Genomic DNA, 22267 nt, shown 5'->3' with positions numbered 1-22267 from the left:
TTTTTGAGATTGCATCCAAGTACTGCATTTTGGACTCTTTTGTTGACCACGATGGCTTCTCCATTTCTTCTGAGGGATTCCTGCCCACAGTAGTAGATATAATGGTCATCTGAGTTAAATTCACCCATTCCAGTCCATTTTAGTTCGCTGATTCCTAGAATGTCGACATTCAGTCTTGCCATCTCCTGTTTGACCACTTCCAATTTGCCTTGATTCATGGACCTGACATTCCAGGTTCCTATGCAATATTGCTCTTTACAGCATCAGACCTTGCTTTTATCACCAGTCACATCCACAGCTGGGTATTGTTTTTGCTTTGGCTCCATCACTTCATTCTTTCTGGAGTTATTTCTCTACTGATCTCCAGTAGCACCTACTGACCTGGGGAGTTCCTCTTTCAGTATCCTATCATTTTGCCTTTTATACTGTTCATGGGGTTCTCAAGGCAAGAATACTGAAGAGGTTTGCCATTCCCTTCTCCAGTGGACCACATTCTGTCAGCCCTCTCCAACATGACTCGCCTGTCTTAGGTGGCCCCATGGCATGGCATAGTTTCATTGAGTTAGACAAGGCTGTGGTCCTGGTGTGATTATATTGACTAGTTTTCTGTGATTATGGTTTCAGTGTGTCTGCACTCTGATGCCCTCTTGCAACACCTACTGTCTTACTTGAGTAAATTAGAGATACCAAGGGAATATTTCATGCAAAGATGGGCTCAATGTAGGACAGAAATGGTAGGGACCTAACAGAAGCAGAAGATATTAATAAGAGGTGGCAGTAATACACAGAACTGTACAAAAAAGATCTTCACGACCCAGATAATCACAATGGTGTGATTACTCACCTAGAGCCACACATCCTGGAATGTGAAGTCAAGTGGGCCTTAGAAAGCATCACTACAAAAAAAGCTAGTGGAGGTGAGGTAATTCCAGTTGAGCTATTCCAAATCCTGAAAGATGATGCTGTGAAAGTGCTGCACTCAATATGCCAGCAAATTTGGAAAACTCAGCAGTGGCCACAGGCCTGGAATAGGTCAGTTTTCATTCCAATCCCAAAGAAAGGCAATGCCAAAGAATGCTCAAACTACCACACAGTTGCACTCATCTCACACGCTAGTAAAGTAATGCTCAAAATTTTCTAAGCCAGGCTTCAGCAATATGTGAACCGTGAACTTCCAGATGTTCAAGCTGGTTTTAGAAAAGGCAGAGGAATGAGAGATGAAATTGCCAACATCCTCTGGATCATCGAAAAAGCAAGAGAGTTCCAGAAAAGGATCTATTTCTGCTTTATTGACTATGCCAAAGCCTTTGACTGTGTGCATCACGATACACTGTGGAAAATTCTTCAAGAGATGAGAATACCAGACCACCTGATCTGCCTCTTGAGAAACCTATATGCAGGTCAGGAAGCAACAGTTAGCACTGGACATGGAACAACAGACTGGTTCCAAATAGGAAAAGGAGTATGTCAAGGCTGTATATTGTTACCCTGCTTATTTCACTTATATGCAGAGTACATCATGAGAAAAGCTGGGCTTGTGGAAGCACAAGCTGGAATCAAGATTACTGGGAGAAATATCAATAACCTCAGATATGCACATGACACCACCCTTATGGCAGAAAGTGAAGAAGAACTAAAAAGTCTCTTGATGAAAGTGAAAGAGGAGAGTGAAGAAGTTGGCTGAAAGCTCAACATTCAGAAAACGAAGATCATGGCATCTGGTCCCATCACTTCATGGGAAATAGATGGGGAAACAGTGGAAACAGTGTCAGATTTTATTTTTTGTGGCCCCAATATCACTGCAGATTGTGATTGCAGCCATGTAATTAAAAGACGCTTACTCCTTGGAAGGAAAGTTATGACCAACCTAGACAGCACATTAAAAAGCAGAGACATTACTTTGCTGACAAAGGTCCATCTAGTCAAGGCTATGGTTTTTCCAGTGGTCATGTATGAATGTGAGAGTTGGACTATAAAGAAAGCTGAGTGCAGAAGAATTGATGTTTTTCAACTGTGGTGTTGGAGAATAGTCCTTCATTGGAAGGACTGATGTTGAAGTTGAAACTCCAATACTTTGGCCACCTGATGCGAAGAACTGACTCATTTGAGAAGACCCTGATATTGGGAAAGATTGAGGGCAGGAGGAGAAGGGGACGACAGAGGATGAGATGGTTGGATGGCATCACCAACTCGATGGACATTGTTTTGGGTGGAGTCCAGGAGTTGGTGATGGACAGGGAGGCCTGGCGTGCTGTGGTTCATGGGGTCACAAAGAGTTGGACACGACTGAGCAACTGAACTGAACTGATGTGTGGTGACAGAGACATAGGGATGTCAGATCACATTCCCAGGACTGGATTCAGTCAATGCTGGGGTTCCAGACTATACACTTTGACTCTAAAGATTGCACCTTTAAACACTGTCCTACAGGAGTTCCCTTGTCAATTAAATCAAATAAGGGTCCTTGGCTTTTAGGGATTAGGCATCATTATCATGTGTTTTTCTCCACACTATAACTGACTTCCTGCTTTTTCCTGTCTCTTCTTAATCTCTGCTGCTGCCCACTAAGATTCTGCACTTTGGGGATCTGGAAGCATGTGGGTAGAGTGTTGCTGTCAAGGAGGGAGATATGAGTGAAAACAGCCAGTAGTCCATATGCGACTAATACTTGAGCTCAACCATGATCCTGAGAACAGGAATTAGTACAAGACACACACAGAGAGATGGAAGGAAAGCTGAGACTATGGGTGAGAGAAGAGACAAAGAAACACAATCCCAAGAGGTAGCATCCCAGAAATGGTGAATGATGAGAAATGCAAAAGTTGTTGCAAGGTAATTGTTTCACTTAGGGACAATGTGTGTTACTAATGACTTTTCAGGGCTTCTCAGATCATAAAAGCAAAGTGGATGAACATATTTCTAAGTAAACAATTGACTTTAGAATTATTCAGCACTCACGAGAAAAATCAGAGCACAATTGTGAAAGTTTAACATGCATTCTAGTATTAGAACATGAAGATTACCAATACTAAGAACATTGGTGCTTTCCTGTCATAACCACTACTTAAAACAGTCCTTTGAATCCCCTTGGGGTTTTAGAGGAGGTAGCAAGGTGTATGGTTTAAAACACAAACATATGAATCCTAGTTCTATCACTTAGGAGCAGAATAACTTCAGAAAATTTATGCAACATGTTTCAGCATTAGATTTTTCCTCTTTCAAATGAAGAAGTAAAACTTTACTTTATTGTGTTGTGATGTTAGGTAAGCTAATATGTGTACATTACTTCTGACAGTAGTTAGTACATAGTAGGTGAACTCTGGGAGTTGGTGATGGATAGGGAGGCCTGGCATGCTGCAATTTCATGGGGTCGCAAAGAGTCGGACACGACTGAGCGACTGAACTGAACTGAACTGAAGTGCATGGAATGATGGTTATTATATCAAGTAGAACAGATATATTTATTAACCCAGCCACTTATAAATGATACATTTGTTCAGAAAGACTCTTTTTCTTGCCTTCATTCTATTAGAATCTCACTTAATGTCATTCATAGTTGAATCATGGTGACAGGATATGAACTGTTTCTAGCAGGCAGGTATAATTTTATGTTCAGAAGTTGAAAAGGCAACAATGAGAGGGGTGGGGGTTTTAGATGAGATGTCTAAGCTCCGTCTCGTGGCCCTGGACAGTTTTCACCTCCGAGTCCTTGGCAAGTGTCCTTGACATACTTGTCCTTGACTAAAGGCCAAGGGGCTTTTTCTACAATGGGGTGAGCCAGGAGCAGAGGGAGGATGGAGTCATGGTACCAAATGACTGCAGATCAGCATAGTTCTTCAAGTATTATGTGGGAAAATCCTTAGTTTGTGAGTTGTAACAAGTCTTTGTCTTGTTATGCGGACTTAAGTTTATTTCTTAGGTCCCCCCATAAGCTCCCAGCCTCAAAGATCTATCTCCTTAGAGAAAAAAAGAGGGAGAGAGAAAAAAAGATGGAATTCTGCTATAAAATTGATTCTTTGAATCATAAAAACTTACTTTGAAGCAAGTTGGTGAAGGACTATTCACTTACTTTATTTGTTTGTGTTCTTCCCCTAAACGGGGAAGGTTTCCTTTTAAACATCAAGGATGTTAGAAATAACCCCCTAGTTTGATAATCAATAATCAAGATCAAATTGTGATATTTTACTTTAAATCTCCTTAATGTAACACTAACTGTATAAGGCAACATTCTCCAGAGAAACAGAATCAATAGGAAATATAGATATAGGTAGATAGATCATCCTTATATTGAACATAATGTTTGACAAGTTATAACATGCTCATGTGTGTTGACTTGTATCTGACTCTTTGTTACCCCATGGACTATGGCCCATCAGGCTCTTCTGTCTATGGAATTTTTCAGGCAAGAATACTGGAGTGGGTTGCCTTTTCCTTCTCCAGGGGACAGATCTTCCTGATCCAAGGATTGAAGCTGTGTCTCTTGTGTCTCCTACATTGGCAGGTGGATTCTTCACCAACTGTTCTAACTTGGAAACAGTAAGATATTAATAATATCTTATATATATTATAATATTATATGTATATATAGAGAGAAGGATAGATGTATTTCAAATAATTATTTATTTATCCTTTATTCACTCTAATTATTCTTTATTTTAGAGTTGACTCATGAAACTATGAAAGCTGCCAAGACCAAAATTTGTAGAGTTAGGCCAGCAAACTGGAGACTCAGATAAAAGTTGATGTTGAATTCTTGAGTTCTGCAGTCTTGAGGATTCCTTTTTTATCCCCTGAAAAATTAGTTGTGTTCTGAAGGCTTTCAACTGATTAGATGAGGCCTGCCCACATTATGGAGAGAAATCTGCTTTACTCAAAGTTTAGTGATTTAAACGTTCAGTTCAGCTCAGTCATTTCTAAAAAGGAGCTCCCCTGGTAGCTCAGCTGGTAAAGAATCTGCCTGCAATGCAGGAAATCCCAGTTCAATCCCTGGGTTGGGAAGATCCCCTGTAGAAGGGATAGGCTACCCACTCCAATATTCTTGGGTTTCCCTGGTGGCTCAGACAGTAAAGAATCTGCCTGTAATACGGGAGACCTGGGTTCAATCCCTGAGTTGGGAAGATCCCCTGTAGAAGGGATAGGCTACCCACTCCAATATTCTTGGGTTTCCCTGGTGGCTCAGACAGTAAAGAATCTGCCTGTAATGTGGGAGACCTGGGTTCAATCCCTGAGTTGGGAAGATCCCCTGGAGATGGGAATGACTACCCACTCCAATATTGTGGCCTGGAGAATTCCATGGACAGAGGAGCCTGGCACGCTACAGCCCATGGGTTCTCAAAGAGTCAGAACATGACTGAATGACTTGCACATCTTTAAAAAATACCTTAACATCAACATCTATACTGGTGCTTGACCAAACAACTGGCTACTACAGCCTAGCCATGTAGAGACATAAGATTAATCATCACACTAAATAATACTAATTTATTTGGATCCTAAGAGCTTTATTTGTATAAACTCACTTAGTACTCAAAAAAGCCAGTAAGTTAAGTTTTGGTCACAACAGATAAGGAAACTGAGGCCCAGATAAGCAAAGTATTAATAGTTTGCCCCAAGTTACACAGCTGGTAAGGGCAGAATTGGCATCCAAACTCAGTAGATCTGGCTTCTGAGGCAGAGGGCTTAGGCGGTGGCCTGCTCTAACCTGAAGCCCATGTTTATATTTATCTCCTTTGTGACTCTTCCAACCACCCATACAGGGACATCCACAGACTGAGCCCTCAACAAGTCTCCAAGTCAAAGTCATATCAGAGTGAATAGCAGGTGCTCAGAAAGTGTTGGATAATTAAGTAAATGAATGAACAGATGAATAGACTGAAGGAGGAAGGATCTGTAATCTTGACGATTAGGGATCTGAAGCATTACCATGCAATGGTGAGTAAAATCAGTTTTGACTCTCGAAGAGATCCAGATTTTTTGTGGTGTTGGTTGGAGATCAAAACAAAAAGAAATTGCAATGTGATAAAGACTGTAATTTTTAATACCTTGGTCTTTGGGATAAGACTAAATTGATGTGAGACTGCTTTCTTTCTTCATTAGACATAATACTAGATAAGTTAGTTTGTCTCTCCATGCTTATTCTTTGCCATATGTAAAATAAAATAAATAGAGGTAAAGCAGAGAGTTGTGGAAAGGAAACAGATTGATTGAGATTGTGTCTATTGTATGCTGAGCCCTGTACCCAGAACATGGACAACATTTAATCAATGACAGCTATATCGTAAGAACCTTGGTGAGTGTCCCAAGGCCAAAGACTAGAGAGTGTTAGGCTGATTTTATCAGGCTGAACTAAATATTTGAACTAAATTCCCAAGAATTTATACCAAAATGTAGAGCAGAGTTACAGACTGGTGAGCAGCATTTCAGATTTGGCCTGAAACAAAAGTTTCAGATTTTTTGTTTGAAGTGCCCAGGAGTTTTCCAAAAATTAAATTCATTTTACCTTTGAAAAATTAGAAGATTCCTCTTTAAAAAGTCTAGAGTCTGATCAAAAAGAGATGGCCATACTGCATAGCTCTAGATAGGCTCTCTGGTTTCCTATTTCTCCACAATGTCTGCTGTTCTTTCTTCATTCATTTATGTGACTTCTCTGGATACTGTAGGCTCTTGATGCCAGTATGCACATAGGAAGTACCCGTAGTAAGTAGCTGAATTGACAGGACCTGTACGCTATGCTAAGGAATGTGGGGTTTATCATATCCTAGGCAATCAGAAACAGTCACAGAATTTTAAGCATGGACTTGAGCAGATTTGTATTTTAGACAGATTTTTCTGGGCTGCAGGAGCCAGAGATAGAAATCAGTTAATGAAAGGCTGTGGAAATAGTGCAAGAATAGGTTGGTGAGAGAGTTTGGTTAGTGTCAAAAACAGCAACTTGGAAGGCAGAAAGTAGTGTGTACCTGCCAGTGATGAGTTAAAATGCCTCTTGTATGCCTTTATGTGATTTAAAATGTTTATGCTGAGCCAAGAGTGATAATTTTTGAAAATGCTGGATGGTTTTGTCCATCAACACAGGACAGAAATATTATACATGTCCTTGCATTCAATGGGAAACAGAACTCTGATTTCCTCTCTAAGTTTTAATCATTTCAAAGATGGAGGAGAAGCTGGACATTTTGGATTGACACAGAATAAGTCTTTACTATGGCTCCTTCCTAAGAGATTATATTATGCATGACTGTAAACTGTAAATTGCAACTCTGCTTGTTGTAGAGGAATAGGATTTGGGAAAGGGAGAATTGATGAGGAAGAATGGGTATTAATGATTACTTCCAATGAATATATAGATGTGAATGATTAATTTTACTTGGGATTTTTTGGGTTTTTTTCTTGAGGACGATAGAAAGACATGAAAAGGTTTTAAGTAGGAGCAAGATCTGGTCAAGTTTGTTTGATAATGTTTTTAACAATGTTACTCTGAAGAGTAAGGGATGGATGATGGAGGGGAATTGTGGGTAGGATACTGCAGTACATTCCAGTTCAAAGAATGTGACTGTGATGTGGATAAATGCTGGAGGCCAGGACTTGGAGGATCCAAATTAAATGGGAATAACTCATTGAAAAAAGTATGATGGGATTAGTTCATTGGTATGCTTACACCAGTTAGCTATCAAATTAAGGGAGAAATTGAAATATTATAGTGAAGAAATTTCAACTCCCCCCTCCCACCCTCTTAATCATATGTACTCAGTTCAGTTCAGTTCAGCTGCTCGGTCCTGTCTGACTCTTGGTGACTCCATGGACTGCAGCATGCCAGGCTTCCCTGTTCATCACCAAATCCCGGAGCTTGCTCAAACTCATGTCCATCAAGTATGTGATGCCATCCAACCATCTCATCCTCTGTCATCCCCTTCTCCTCCTGCCCTCAATCTTTTCCAGCATCAGGGTCTTTTCAAATGTCAGTTCTTCACATCAGGTGGCCAAAGTATTGGAGTTTCAGCTTGAGCATCAGTCCTTCCAATGAATACTCAGGACTGACTTCCTTTAGGATTGACTGGGTGGATCTCCTTGCAGTCCAAGGGACTCTTCGAGTCTTCTCTAACACCACAGTCCAAAAGCATCAGTTCTTCAGCACTCAGCTTTCTTTCTTTCTTTCTTTTTTTTTTTTTTTTGAAGTTTCTAGTCTTTTTTTTTATTTATTTTTTTTAAACTTTACAAAATTGTATTGGTTTTGCCATATATCAAAATGAATCTGCCACAGGTATACATGTGTTCCCCATCCTGAACCCTCCTCCCTCCTCCCTCCCCAGTGCACTAGCCCCAAGCATCCAGTATCGTGCATCGAACCTAGACTGGCAACTCGTTTCATACATGATATTATACATGTTTCAATGCCTCTCACATCCACACATGACTACTGGAAAAACCATAGCTTTGACTAGCCAGATCTTTGTTGGCAGAGTAATGTCTCTGCTTTTTAATATGCTGTCTAGGTTGGTCATAGCTTTTCTTCCAAGGAGCAAGCGTCTTTTAATTTCATGGCTGCAGTCACTATCTGCAGTGGTTTTGGAGCCCCTAAAAATAAAGTCTCTCACTGTTTCCATTGTTTCCCCATCTGTTTGCCATGAAGTGATGGGACCGGATGCCATGATCTTCGTTTTCCGAATGTTGAGCTTTAAGCCAAGTTTTTCACTCTCCTCTTTCACTTTCATCAAGAGGCTCTTTAGTTCCTCTTCACTTTCTGCCATAAGGGTGGTGTCATCTGCATATCTGAGGTTATTGATATTTCTCTCGACAGTCTTGATTCCAGCTAGTGCTTCATCCAGCCCAGCATTTCTCATGATGTACTCTGCTTATAAGTTAAATAAGTAGGGTGACAATATATAGCCTTGATGTACTCCTTTCCCGATTTGGAACCAGTCTGTTGTTCCATGTCCATTTCTAACTGTTGTTTCTTGACCTGCATACAGATTTGTCAGAAGGCAAATCAGGTGGTCTGGTATTCCCATTTCTTGAAGAATTTTCCACAGTTTATTGTGATCCACACAGTCAAAGGCTTTGGCATAGTCAATAAAGCAGAAGTAGATGCATTTCTGGAACTCTCTTGCTTTTTCAATAATCCAACGGATGTTGGCAATTTAATCTCTGGTTCTTCTGCCTTTTCTAAATCCAGCTTGAACATCTGGAAGTTCACGGTTCACATACCGTTGAAGCCTGGCTTAGAGAATTTTAAGCATTACTTTGCTAGTGTGTGAGATGAGTGCAATTGTGAGGTAGTTTGAATATTCTTTGGCATTGCTTTTCTTTGGGATTGGAATGTAAACAGATCTTTTCCAGTCCTGTGGCCATTACTGAGTTTTCCAAGTTTGCTGATATATTGAGTGCAGCACTTTCACAGAATCATCTTTTAGGATTTGAAATAGCTCACCTGGAATTCCATCACCTCCACTAGCTTTTTTTGTAGTGATACTTCCTAAGGCCCACTTGACTTCACATCCCAGGATGTCTGGCTCTTGGTGAGTGATCACACCATCATGGCTATCTGGGTAATGAAGATCTTTTTTTTATAGTTTTTCTATGTATTCTTGCCACCTCTTCTTAATATCTTCTGCTTCTGTTAGATGCATACCATTTCTGTCCTCTATTGAGCCCATCTTTGCATGAAATGTTCCTTTGGTATTTCTAATTTTCTTGAAGAAAGCTCTAGTCTTTCCCATTCTGTTGTTTTCCTCTGTTTCTTTGCGTTGATCACTGAGGAAGCTCTCCTTGCTATTCTTTGGAACTCTTCATTCAAATGAGTATATCTTTCTTTTTTTCCTTTGCCTTTTGCTTCTATTCTTTGCTCAGCTATTTGTAAGGCCTCCCCAGACAACCATTTTGCCTTTCTGGATTTCTTTTTCTTGGGGATGATCTTGATCACTTTCTCCTGTGCAATGTCACGAACCTGCATCCATAGTTCTTCAGGCACTCTGTCTTTCAGATCTAATCCTTTGAATCTATTTCTCACTTCCACTGTATAATTGTAAGGAATTTGATTTAGGTCATACCTAAATTAGGTCTGGTGGTTTTCACTACTTTCTGCAATCTAAGTCTGAATTTTGCAATATGGAGTTCATGATTTGAGCTGCAGTCAGCTCCCAGTCTTGTTTTTGATGACTGTATAGAGCATCTCCATCTTTGGCTGCAAATAATATAATCAATCTGATTTCAGAATTGGCCATCTGGTGATGTCCATGTGTAGAGTCTTCTCTTGTGTTGTTTTAAGAGGGTGTTTTCTATGACCAGTGTGTTCTCTTGGCAAAACTCTGTGTCTTTGCACTAACATATCAGATGCACCAACATATCAGATATATGATATACATATATGTGTATATATAATATACATATAATATAGTGCGTAATCATATCCACTAGCTGTAAATATTTTCCAATTCAAAAATAAGATGCCTAACATTTACTGAGTCCTAAGTGTGTGTCCTCTACTTGAGACTTTAAAAAAATTAATTAATTTATTTGACTCTGTGAGTCTTCAATTTTTGTTGGGGCATGTGGTATCTTTAATTGCAGCATGTGGGATCTTATTACCTGACTAGGGATTAAACTAGGGCCCCCTGCTTTGGGAGTGATAAATCTTAGCTACTAGATCACCAGGGAAGTCCCTGCCTGCGACTTTTAGAAGCATAAATTTGAATTATCTCCATTCTGTTGAAAAAATATTATCTCATTATCCACTGTTTTTTCAAGGTATAAACTAACTAGCTATTAAATTATTAGATTAACTGCTCTATTTTATAATACTAGCACACTAATTATGATTTGCCTTCTAACACAGCTCAGTGATGCTGTGTCCTGTGAAGTGGTTGAAGTCAATCTGACCACAATGGCTGACAGCAGTGGTTGTATCTCCAGATTTCCTTCATTCCAGTCCTGGCTTTGCTGGTTGCTATCTGTATAACATAGGCAAGTTAGCTATTATCCTTTAGATGCCTCATGTCTTCATCTTCAAAATACAAATATTAGTATTACCATCATCATTGAGTAAAGAGAAGGGTGTTAGAAAAGGGTCTGGCACATATTGACTGCTTATAAGTCTTTTCTTTTATAATAGTTGGTATTAGAGGAAGATGGTGGGAATCTGAATCAGCACTAAACAGTGAGAATAGAGAGGGGAGGTGAGAAATTCCGCAATGGAAGAAGCTGTCTTATTGTGCTATGAAATGAAGTTTAAGTGCATACTTGCAATTCTATAACCCACTGAAAAATAATCAAAACTAACTGAAATTAATTTTCCAAAGGCATGTGTGTGTATACTTTTTGCCTTCAAATATATATATAATTTGTATATATATATATATATATATGTATATATATATATATAATATGTATATATATATATAATATGTATATAATTTGCCTTCAAATTAAAAACTTAACTCTCAAAATAAAATCTGCTGCTGTTTCAGTCCCCCCTCCCATCCCTTTTTTCTTCCACCTGTGAAAGCCTTAGAAAAGACTACTTATTCTATGAAAGTTGCACAGGGTAGAGGTTAAACCAGGTGGAACCAAACTCAGTGAGTAAACAGGAGAAATACAAAGAGGACAAAGAACAGGACATTGCAAAAGTCTGACAGTTGGGAGTGAATTTTAACTGATTTTCTGTTACTCTGCCCTGTACTATCAGACAGCTGTGTGGGGTCAAGGCCACACTGGGTATGTGCAGATTGCTGGTTGGATACCCTTGACCTTGTTGCTGGCAAAGGCCAAGCCTGCTGGAATTCGGCTGGAAAAAGTTACCTTCCCTGTAGTAACTGTCTTCCTCTACACTAACCCTCCTTGGTTTTAATGGTGGTTGCCACCACATTCCCACGAACTTCATTAAATATTTACCGAGTACATAATCTACTAAACATGACTTTCGTACTCAGAGCAGGCAAAGACTTGTTTCTGACTTGCTACCTTATTATTTTGTGAGAATTGTCTTTGAGTCCCTTGGCAGGAAAGAGGAGAAACATTAATTATAAACCAGACAGTAACCATAATGTTCAATTTATTAGCCACACCTGGCTATTTAAATTATAATTTAAATTAAATTTAAAAATTTAGTTTCTCTGGTGTATGTTTCAAGATCTCAGTATAGTGAAAGGCTACATACTGGACAGTACAAATGTGGACTATCCCATTATCTCAGATTCTTCTACCATTTAACACTGTACTAGAATGCTGATCACTCTTCTACAACTGATTTGACCAAATGCGCAACTTCTACATTTAAGAATGTTCTTTTTATATTCCTCCTAAAAATTTGTATATTCATTTTCTATGGATACTGTAACAAATTACCACTAATGTAATTATATGTTTATTGTCTTTCAGTCCTGTGGTTCGGGAGACTGTAATGGGTCTCTCTGGGCTAAAATGAAAATGTCTCCAGGGCTTCCTACTGCTCTAGAGGCTCTGTTCCTTTTTGCAGATTTTCCATGCCACCTGCATTCCTCGGCTCTGGCTCTTTTCTTCCATCTTCAGAGTGAGCAACTCTGAGCTAGTCCTTTTCTCACTGCTAACTCTCTTCTTCTCCCTTTTTTTTTGCCTCTCTCTTGCACTTATAAAAGACCTTTGCGATAACATTGGTCTCATTCGGATAATCCAAAATAATGTCCTCCACTCAAGGTGAGTTGATTAGCAACCTTGATTCCCTCTACAACCTTAATTCTTCTCCCTTTGCCATGAAATATGACATATTCAGGTTTGAGGAATTAAGGTTCAGATATCTTTGGGAAGGGCTCTTATTCTACCCACCTTAATGAGTTTTTATGAAGCACAGTGATTCTCCTTGAAGGGAGAGGCAACGTAAATATATTATAGACAATTATTCATGTGGTTCTGATTTAACAAAAATTCTAATTACCTATAATGAAATAATTAAATGATAGTTAATTATAAGAAAAATAAGACATTAATAAATATTATGTGCAGCAGGCACTAAGATTCTAAGAGCTTACATATATGCACTCATAAAGGGATGGGTGAATAGACATTAATAGTGTCTTAATAGTAGTGTGGGATAAATGGAGACTCAGAGAATATTAATCAGGAAAACAGAATTCTCTTCCTAGCATAGTCACCTATTCACTTGTGCAGTTTCTCTAGATTTAAATTGTTGACACAGATAAAAGTAGAAAACCAGATAAATCTATCCTATGGTTCTTTCCAACTCTTAAAATTTTCCTTTATATTTTAAGGTAGAAGAAGTCATAACATTGGGGGAAAAAAACGGACAATATTGAGCAATGCAGAACTGCCCCACATAACTTCAAAATAAAAGAGTAAGTACAGGAAAACTAAACAGAGGTGATTTAATTATAGAAAATACAGCATGGTTTTATTTTTGTTTCTGATAAGATATAGAATGATTGAAGAGGTAAAGAAATTGGATAAAAATAATCAAACTGAGCCTGGGAACTGTGTGTGCATACTCATTGCTTTACTAAGAATCAAGATAAGAAAGAGGAACACCAAAAGAACGCTCTTGTCTTTCCAGTTAGTTTAGACTGGCATCATTAATTAGTCTGAAACGTGTTTAAATACCTTTTCATCTTCTCGCTTTATTTTAATCAGGTGCTTAGAGAAACAGATGACTGTTTTGCCATTAGAAGAGCTACAATCTTGTCAAAAGCTATTAGACTTTATGCAGATAAACCTTTGCTCTCAACAAAGTTCATAAACACTGAGACTCTGTGCTGTAGCATTCACACATGTGGTATGCAGCAGCTCACTGAAAGATGACGCCAAAGAATAACATAAAGGCTATTTCTGTAAGAGAAGCTTTTTGAATTAAATAAACCTTGAATTCGTAAAGCCACAACTTTCAGATCAAGGTGTTTAAAAGCTATTGTATCTAAAGGCTGTTATTCTAGAGATTAATCAGATACTGAGAAATCTTTGTGCCAATAATACTCTAAATATATTAACAAAGTAGCAGTATTGAGGGCATTAAACACATTAAATTAAATGTTGTTTCATTGCCAAGTTGTGTCTGACTTTTTGTGACCCCATGGACTGTAGCACGCCAGGCCTCCCAGTCCCTCACCATCTCCCCGAGTTTTCCCAAGTTTATGATCATTGAATCAGTAATGCCATCCAACCACCTCATCCTCTGTCACCTACTTCTTCTGCCTTCTAACTTAAATGTATCCTTACTCCAAAACTATAGTTGATATTACATATACCATAAATTGGGAAAGTTCTCTGATTGGAATTGAAAACCAACAGATAAAACTATCCTAAGTCTATCTCTTTTTCTCCTTTGCCTTTTGCATCTCTTCTTTTCACAGCTATTTGTAAGGTGTCCTCAGACAACCATTTTGCCTTTTTGCATTACTTTTTCTTGGGGATCGTCTTCATCACTTCCTCCTGTACAATGTCATGAACCTCTGCCCATAGTTCTTAAGGAACTCTGTCTATCAGATCTAATCCTTTGATTCTATTTGTTACTTCCACTGTCTAACCATAGGGATTTGATTTAGGTCATACCTGAATGGTCTAGTGGTTTTCTATACTTTTCTTCTATTTAAGTCTGAATTTGGTGATAAGGAGTTCATGATCTGAGCTGCAGTCAGCTCCTGGTCTTGTTTTTGCTGACTGTATAGAGCTTCTCCATCTTTGGCTACAAAGAATATAATCAATCTGATTTTGGTGTCGACCATCTGGTGATGTGCATGTGTAGAATTTTCTCTTGTGTGTTGAAAGACGGTGTTTTCTATGACCAGTGCATTCTCTTGGCAAAACTCTATTTGCCTTTGCCCTGCTTCATTCTGTACTCCAAGGCCAAGTTTGCCTGTTACTCCAGGCATTTCTTGACTCCCTACTTTTGCATTCCAGTCCCCTATAATGAAAAGGACATCTTTTTTGGGTGTTAGTTCTAAAAGGTCTCATAGGTCTTCATAGAACCATTCAACTTCAGCTTCTTCAGCATTACTGATCAGGGCATAGACTTGGATTACTATTATATTGAATGGTTTGCCTTGGAAACGAACAGAGATAATTCTGTCGTTTTTTGAGATAGCATCCAAGTACTGCATTTTGGACTCTTTTGTTGACTATAATGGCTAGTCCATTTTTTCTAAGGGATTCTTGCCCATATATAGTAGTAGATATAATGGTCATTTGAGTTAAACTCACTCATTCCAATCCATTTTAGTTCCCTGATTCCTAAAATGTCAATGTTTACTCTTGCCATCTGCTGTTTGACCACTTCCAATTTGCCTTGATTCATGGACCTAACACTCCAGGTTCCTATGTAGCATTGCTCTTTACAGCATGGGACTTTACTTCCATTACTATCACAACCACAACTGGGTGTTGTTGTTTTGGCTCCATCTCTTCATTCTTTCTGGAGTTATTTCTCCACTGATCTCCAGTAACATATTAGGCACCTATTGACCTGCGGAGTTCATCTTTCAGTGTCATATTTTTTTGCCTTTTCATACTGTCCATGGGGTTCTCAAGGCAAGGATACTGAAGTGGTTTTCCATTCCCTTCTCCAGTGGACCACGTTTTGTCAGAACTCTCCACCATGACCCATCCGTCTTGAGTGGCCCTACATGGCATGGCTCATAGTTTCATTGAGTTAGACAAGGCTGTGGTCCATGTGATCATGGCATCTGGTCCCATCACTTCATAGCAAATAGATGGGGAAGCAATGGAAACAGTGTGAGACTTTATTTTGGGGGGCTCCAAAATCACCTCAGATGGTTACTACAGCCATGAAATTAAAAGACACTTGCTACTTGGAAGAAAAGTTAGGACCAACCTAGACAGCATATTAAAAAGCAGAGACATTACTTTGCCAACAAAGGTCCATATAGTCAAAGCTATGTATTTTCCAGTAGTCATGTATGGATGTGAGAGTTGGACTATGAAGAAAGCTGAGTGCTGAAGAATTGATGCAGCTCCCATGGACTGAAGCGTGCCAGGCCTCCCTGTCCTTCACCATTGCCCAGCGCTTGCTCAGACTCATGTCCATTGGGTCAGTGATGCCATCCTATCATCTTGTCCTCTGTCGTCCCCTTCTCCTGCCTTAAACCCTTCCCAGCATCAGGATCTTCTCTAAGGAGCCGGCTCTTGCTGGTACCCAAATTCATCTTGTTTGTCAGAATGGTACAGTCATAGTCATCACCCAGATGCTGCAGGTGTTGATTTCTGACAACTTATATTTTAGCTGTAATGGGGAGGGCCTTTGGGCTTCCCAGGTGGTGCGGTGGTAAAGAATCTGCCTGCTAGTACAGGAGATGTGGGTTTGATCCCTTGGTCAGGAAGATCTCCTAGAATAGGAAATGGCATCCCACTCTATTATTTGGAAAAATTCATGGAAAGAGGACCGTGGTGGGCTACAGTCCATGGGATTGCAAAGTGTCGGCCACTACTGAGGATGCATATATGAGCATGAGCAAGGAAAGGAGAGCCTTTAGCTAGTAAGCACTGCCTAGAAAGTTATGCAACCCTCCATTTTAGCAGTGTTCAGTAGTCAGTGGTTGACTAATATAAGGGTATAATAGCTCAACACCCTTGGATATAAGCAGTGAAACCTCTGTAAACAGTTGCGACTCCAGAGCTCTTCATGAGTTCAGGTTGAGGATTAATTTCTCCTGAAGCCACATCTTTGTCTAGCTTCTTCTCTTGCCCTATCCTCTTTCCCTCCCCTCTTTAAATGTTGACCTCGAGAGCACTCTAAATAAATCACTTGCTGAAGATTCTCTGCCTAAGACTCTGATTCTAGGGAACCCGTTTTAAGATAACTTATGTCAGAAATGGTCCTGTCAAGCAAATTCTAAAGATGTAATTTTGGAGCTGGATCATAAACCAACTGGATGGCAATGAAGACCCTGTCCCTAATGATAAATGGTGACTTGATAGTTCCTTGGATATTGTAGCAGTACAGTTGTCAAGATGATGGAGATGTGCTAGCTTTTACAGGGTCATTGGCATTCAAAACATATAGGAAAAATAGTAAAATTAAGGAATATGGAATTGGGTGGCTACTGGTGAATGTCTGCTGGTACAGTAAGGAGACAAAATAATTAATCATCTATTTAAAGATAAGTGTGAAAGTGAAAGGTCCTCCTTGGCAGTCTTTAAAGAGATCCTTGTCACCTGTAGCTGGAGAGCATACTGAACTGGTGAATAGGCAAATGTCTTGATAGTGAAAGAAGCAGAATTTCAGAGAAAAGGGAATACACAGCCTAGGTGACTGGATGCCATGATAAGACACACGTGCTTCAGAGAGTAGGAAAGATATATGACAGTCTGGTGGCTTGTCACATCTGTGACCCTTTTAGCAAGCCAATGATCTGGGGCACTAGTCTAAGGTAAAGGGGAAATTAGTATACCTTGTGTGTCCTAGCCTTAAATAAGAAGCAATGAGCAGCAAACATCACTGTTTGGTGCAAACTGTGCATCAGCGAACTGTACTGAATGATTGAGCAAGTGATGTGGAAAGCTGCCAGGTTTCAGTAGGGGCCCTGGGCAAGACAGGACCTGTGGAGGCTATAGTACGAGTAGTCATACCACTTGGGTCATGTGACCCAGATCTTACAATGGTGCATGCATTGTTTGAACATGGAGTCTCTGGCAGATAAGAGGTGCATGGAGTCTCTGGCAAGCCCCAACAAAATAGTTTCAAACAGGCAACTGACATTTTTGGAGAAAGAGCATGCCAGCTGCAGCAGAGAACATTTTTCAAAATGCAATTGCTGGAATGCTGCTGGACATGGTGTATTAGTTTGTGTTCTTTGGCGAAACAGAACCAATAGTATACAAAATATATTTATATTTACAAATATAAATGAAATTATATATATATATATATATGTGTGTGTGTGTGTGTGTATTTATAATAGGACTTGGCCTGTGTGATTGTGGAAGCCAAGAAGTCCTACAATCTGCCATCTGCAAGCTGGAGACCCAGAAGACTTGGTGGTATAATTCAGTAAAAGTCCAAAGCCCAGGAAAATGGGAGCACCAGTGTTTGAGGGCAGAAGAAGATAGATATCTTAGCTCAGGCAGAAAGCAAATTAACTCTTTCTTTACCTTTGGATTCTATTTAGGTCCTAAGTATACTGGATGATGCCAACCTGCATTGTTGAGGAATATCTTCTTTACTCAATTTACTGTTTCGAATGCTAACTTCTTTAGAGGTACCCTCATAGACACACCCATAAATAATGTTTTACAGATATCTGGGCATCCCTTAGCCCAGTCAAATTGACACACAAAATTAACCACCACAAGCCCACCTCTGACAACGTGGCATCTGTACATGTGTTTAATTTCAATTTTATTTTATATTTTTATTGAAGTACAGTTGATTTAAATGTCATATTAGTTTCAGGTATATAGCATGGTGATCTAATATTTTTTAAATTATACTCTATCTAAAGTTATTATAAAGTATTGGTATTGGCTATATTCTCTGTTCTGAGCAATATATTTTATAGCTTATTTATTTTATACATGATAGTTTGTGCCTTGAAATCTGCTACACCTATCTTGCCCCTCCTTCATTCCCTCTTCCGATTGGTAACCACTATATTGTTTTCTATATCTGTGAGTCTGTTTCCATTTTTTTATATTCATTCATTTGCTTTATTTTTTTTAGATTTTACATATAAATGATAACATACAGTATATGTCATCCTCTATCTAACTGATTTCATTAATCATAATACCTTCCAGGTCCATCCATGTTGTTGAAACTGGAAACATTTCATTAATTCGTGTGGGTAAGTAATATTCCATTGTCTATTCAGGTTTCTTTCCCCATTTTAAAATTGAATTTTTTTTCCACTTTAAGTTGTATGCGCTCCTTATATATTTTGGATACTAATCCTTAATCAGTTATATCATTTGCAAATATTTTCTCTAGTAGTTTGTTTTTTCATTTTGCTGATGATTTTCCTTGCTACACAAAAATGTTAAGTTTAATTAGGCCACTTGTTTATTTTTCCTTTTCTTTCTTTTGCCCTAGGAACAGATACAAAAGAAATATTGCTATGATTTTTGTCACAGTGTTCTGCCTATGTTTTCTCTTAGGAGTTTTATGATTTGCAGTCTTACACTTAGATCTTTAATCCATTTTGATTTTACTTTTGTATGTGGTGTGAGAAAATATTCTAGTTGAATTATTTTACATGGACTTGTCCAGGTTTCCCAGCACTGCTTATTGAAGAGATTGTCCCATTGTGTATTCTTACCTCCTTTGTCCTAGATTAATTGACCATGGTTGCATGTGTTTGTTTCTGGGCTCTCTGTTCTGTTCCATTGATCTATGTGATTGTTTTTGTGCCAGCACTATAATGATTCAATTACTGTAGCTTTGCACTATTTTCTGAATTCAGGGTGTGTGATATTTCCAGCTTTTTTTTTTTTTTTTTTTTTAAGATAGCTTTGGTAATTCAGGGTATTTTGTGGTTCCATATAAATTATTTGTTATAGTTCTGTGAAAAATGTCATGAGTATTTTGATAGTAGTCACATTCAATATGTTGTTTGTTTTGGGGTAGTATGGACATTTTACCAATATTAATTCTTCTAATCCAAAAGCACAAAATACTTTTCCATTTGTATCATCTTTAATTTCCTTCACCAGTGTTTTATAGTTTGGGGCGTATAGTCTTTCATCTCCTTGGTTAAGTTTCTTTATAGTTATTTTATTCGTTTTGATGTAATTTTAAGCAAAATAGTTTTATTCCTTCTCTTTCTGATAGTTCATTATTAGTATATAGAAAAGCAACAGATTTATATGTATTAGTTTTGTATCCTACAACTTTACTGAATTCATTTATTAGTTTTAATAGGTCTTTTTGGTGGAAACTTTAGGATTTTCTATATATAGTATTGTGTTATCTATAAATAGTGACAGTTTTACTTCTTTCCTTCCATTTTGGATACTTTTTATTTCTTTTTCTTCTTCGATTGCTGTGGCCAGGACATTTGCTGCTGCTAAGTCGCTTCAGTCGTGTCCAACTCTGTAAGACCCCATAGATGGCAGCCCATCAGGCTCCCCCGTCCCTGGGATTCTCCAGGCAAGAACACTGGATGGAGTGGGTTACCATTTTCTTCTCCAATGCATGAAAGTGAAAAGTGAAAGTGAAGTCGCTCAGTCGTGTCCAACTCTTAGCAACCTCATGGACTGGAGCCTACCAGGCTCCTCCGTCAATGGAATTTTCCAGGCAAGAGTACTGGAGTGGGTTGCCATTGCCTTCTCTGCAGCTTTTCACTAATAGTATGTTATTAGCTGTGGATTTCTCATAAATGGCCTTTATTATGTTGAGATATGTTCTGTCTATACCCATTTTGATCAGAGTTTTATCAAATGATTTTGTTTACATCTGTTGAGATGATACTGTTAGTTTTATCCTTCTTTTTGATGACATGGTTTATGGAATTGATTGATTTGTTGGTATTGATCCATCCTTGTGTCTGTGGAATAAAGCCCACTTGATCATGATGTATGATCTTTTTTATATACATTGAGTCATATTTGCTAATTTTTGTTGAGGATTTTTGCATCTATATTTATTGGAGATATTGGTCTGTAACGTGGTCTTTTGTAGTGTCTTTGGTTTTCATATCAGGGTAATGTTGACCTCATAGAATGAGGTTTAGAGTGTTCTGTCCTCTTTGATTTTTTGGAATAGTTTGACATATTAGCTTTTATTTATATGTTTCATATAATTCACCTGTGAAACCATAAGGTTCTGACCTTTGATTTACTAGAAGTTTTTTTATTCTAAATTCAATTTCACTACTAGTTATCAGTCTGTTCTGACTGTCTGTTTCTTCCTGGTTCAGTCTTGGAAGATTGTATATTTCTAAAAATTTATTTATTTCTTCTAAGTTGTCCAGTTTATAAGCATGTAACTTTTCTTAGTCTCTTATGACTTTATACATCTCTTTAATATTGGTTTTTATTTCTACTGTTTCATTTCTTATTCTGTTTATTTGCACCCTTACTCTTTATTTCCTGATGAACCTGGCTAAAAGCATATCAATTTTGCTTATCTTTTCAAAACACTAGATTTTGATTTCACTGATCTTTTTATTGCTTTTTTTTTTTTAATCTCTATTTCATTTATTTTTCTCTCTAATCTTTATTGTTTTCTTATTTCTGCTTCTTTGGGCTGTGTTTGTTCTTTTTCTAATTCTTAATGATGGTAAGTTAGGGTTTCTTTTTTGTTGAAGTTTTTCTTATTTCTTGAGACAGGCCTGTTTTGCACAAACTTCCCTCTTAGAATTGCTTCTGCTGCATTCCATAGATTTTGGAAAGTTGTATTTTTATTTTCATTTAAGACTGCTATTTCCTTATTGATTTGCTGTCTGGATATGTCAATTGTATCAGGGGTGATAAAGTTCCATATTATTATTACATACTTATAAATCTCTCTATGTCTGTTATAACACGCTTTATATATTTAATACTTATATATTAGGTGCATATACACTAACACATTCTATATTCTTTTCTTGTACTATCTGTTTATCATTATATAAATCCCCTCTTTGCTCTATGTTGTAGACCTTGTCTCAAGTCTGTATTGTCTGATGTAAGTACTGCTCTCCCGGGTTTCTCGGTGTTTCTGTTTGCATGAAATGTCTTTTTGCCATTCCCTCACCTAAATTTTGTGGGTTTCTTTAGCTCTGAAGTGAATATCTTATAAGCAGCATATTTTTTTTTCTAATGGGTCACGCTTTGTCTTTTGATCAGAGCATTTAATCCATTGACATTTGAAATGATTATTGATAGCTATGTGTTTACTGCTATTTTGTAACTTAGTTTCTGGTTGTTTTGTAGTTTTCTGTTCTCTTAGTTTCTTCCTTTGTGGCTGATAATTTTCTTTATGGTATGTATACTTGGTATATTTATCTTTAATTTTTGTGTATCTATTGTAGGTTTTGATCTGTTGCTACCATTGATTTCATATATGTTGACCTCTAACTATATATATTTGTTTTAAATTGGTAGGTGTTTAAGTTCAAGCACTTATATGTAGATATTCTAAGATATATGTAGATATTCTAAGATATCTACATTTTTTATTTCCCTCCCACATTTTGTGTTTTTAATGTCATATTTTACATCTTTGTGTTTATTCTTTAATTGTTTATTGTAGTTATAGTTGATTTTACAGTTTTTGTTTTTTAATCTTTCTACTAGATTATTTAAGTAGTTGATCCACAGCCTTTACTATATAGTTAGCCTTACTAGTGGGATTTTA

The 22267-nt window shown here is 38.0% G+C and overlaps 1 long non-coding RNA gene across 1 annotated transcript; it reads left to right on the top strand.

Annotated features, from left to right (window-relative positions):
• Nucleotides 1-5593: 5593 nt before the first annotated feature.
• LOC104970909 (uncharacterized) lies at nucleotides 5594-18774 on the top strand. The gene is made up of 3 exons (XR_003035020.2): nucleotides 5594-5931; nucleotides 13236-13319; nucleotides 18727-18774. It is a non-coding gene; the product is annotated as an uncharacterized lncRNA (long non-coding RNA).
• Nucleotides 18775-22267: the final 3493 nt, after the last annotated feature.

The sequence above is a fragment of the Bos taurus genome, chromosome 1, assembly GCF_002263795.3.
Source record: "Bos taurus isolate L1 Dominette 01449 registration number 42190680 breed Hereford chromosome 1, ARS-UCD2.0, whole genome shotgun sequence".
In the NCBI taxonomy this organism is placed as follows: Eukaryota; Metazoa; Chordata; class Mammalia; order Artiodactyla; family Bovidae; genus Bos; species Bos taurus.
This window is presented reverse-complemented; position numbering and strand designations above follow the sequence as displayed.